The sequence below is a fragment of the Cupressus sempervirens genome, chromosome 2, assembly GCF_028749045.1.
Source record: "Cupressus sempervirens isolate cs-2001-9-10 chromosome 2, ASM2874904v1, whole genome shotgun sequence".
In the NCBI taxonomy this organism is placed as follows: domain Eukaryota; kingdom Viridiplantae; phylum Streptophyta; class Pinopsida; order Cupressales; family Cupressaceae; genus Cupressus; species Cupressus sempervirens.
In genome coordinates this window covers 293981322-293983576 of record NC_143119.1, presented here as the reverse complement: position 1 = coordinate 293983576, position 2255 = coordinate 293981322, and positions in this window count along the sequence as shown.

Here is a 2255-nt window from a genome sequence, read left to right as displayed (position 1 = left end):
TTTGTTAGCGTCGAGTGGCTTGGTAAACCTTAGTTCTAATCTCATCTCATCTTGTTGACCTCTCAAACATTATTGGGCACACCAAACCAAATTGACCCTAAGTGTCACTAAATGCCATAGAGAAGTGATTTTGATAGGGCATATCTTAGAGCTCATACAATGTATGGATAAAATTTTGGGTGCTATAGGATCATGTTGTTAACACCTACAATAACCTCTCTTTTTTTGGAAATTGAAGTATGTTTTGATTTTGTGGCCCCATTTCAGGTGATGTTGCAAATGGTAGTGTTGGCTAGTGCAAAGTCACCAACTAGTGAATCTCTCTAACCATTCTTTGTGGGCTCAAATAGTTTGTTTCATCAGCTCTAGCTAGCTAGGTAAACCCTAGTTTCAATCTCATCCCATCTCATTGACCACTTGAACATTCTCAGATATGCCAAACCGAATTGAACCTAAGTGTCACTAAATGTCATAGGGAAATAATATTTGATGAGGAATATCTTGGACCTCATACAAGATATGGATGCAATTTTGGGTTCTATAACATCTTGTTACCAACACCTATAATAATCTCTCTCATTTTTTGGAGATTGGATTCCTTTTTTATTTTGTGACCCCATCTCGGGTGATGATGAAAATGGTAGTGTTGGCTAATACAAAGTTGCCAACTGGTGAATCTCTCTAACCATTCATCGTGGGATCGAACTATCTATTTTGTTAGTTCCTAGTGGTTGGGTAAACCCTATTTCCAAGCTCATCCCATCACATTGACCTCTCAAACATTCTTGGGCATGCAAAAAAAATTGACCCTAGTGTCACTAAATTCTATAGGGAAATGATCTTTGATGGGGCATATCTTGGAGCTTATGCAAGGTATGGATGCAATTATAGGTGTTGTACAAGCTCATGTTTCTGACATCTACAATAACCTCTCTCACTTTTTGGAGATTGGATTCCATTTTGATTTTGTGGTCCCATCTCAAGTGAGGCTAAAAATGGTATTGTTGGCTAGTACAAAGTCACCAATTGGTGAATCTCTATAAGTTTTTTTTGTGGGATCAAACTATTTGTTCTATTAGCTCCATGTGGCAAAGTAAACCCTATGTCCAAGATCATCCCATCCTATTGACTATTCCAATGTTCTCGAGCATGCCAAACCAAATTGACCCTAAGAGTCACTAAATTCCATAGGGTAATGATCTCTGATGGGGCATATCTCAGAGCTTGTGCAAGGTATAGATGCAATTCTAGGTGCTATAGGATCATGTTTTTGACACCTACAATAAACTCTCTCTATTTTTGGAGATTGGATTTTATTTTGACTCTGTTGCCTCATCTCAGGTGATACTTAAATTTGTCATTTTGGCTTGTACAAAGTAATCCAAATGAAATAACTTAATCCAAGTTAAAAATTCAATGTTTAGTGTAGTTTCCTCTTTGGACCCTCTCATGAAGATTGTGTTTTACATTCTTCTAAGTTGTCTAATTGATACTACTTCTGCTCAAGCATTTCACAAATAGTGTTGCATTTCCATTTCCTTTTTATATTAGTTTAGATAAGAATCCCAATGTCATGATTATTTCTCCATGTAGAATTTGTGGATTCAACATACATTTTTTGTGCAACAATATTTTATTGAGGACTCGACATGAAAATAGGCAGACCACTAGGAAAAGGCCATTTGGAAACATTTGTCCCTGCCCAATTGTGGTTTACCCTCCTCATGAGCATCATTATATGGACTTTGACCCACTTTAACCACCTAGTGTCTCCCATAGTTTTTATTAGTTTTCACATACCTAAACAAGGCTTACTCAAACCAACTTGATCTAAGCACACTTACACACCACCCTAACTTGGCTAGAGTCACAAGCAACAACAACACAAACAAAGCCAAAATAAGGGTTTGTAGGTGTCCTACACCATGATAATGATAGACAATTATAGATATAGGAATCATAGGAAGACTATATATAATGTGATTTCATGAATGAAGCTCTCAAAGAGATGGATAAGCAAGCAATATTGACAGCAAATTCAATGAATAAATTAAAAAAATTATTTCAAGTCTTCTCATGTTCTGAAGAGAAAGAATATATAAAATCTTCAAGTGCTTATGATGACAATAAGATTCAAGCTTAGACATTTAGTTAATTCATCCAAACAATGAGTCAAACTTCAATGTTAATAGTATAACAATAATAAGAATTCAAGTTTCACTATTCTCATCCCAATAGAAACTCCAAATAAGTTA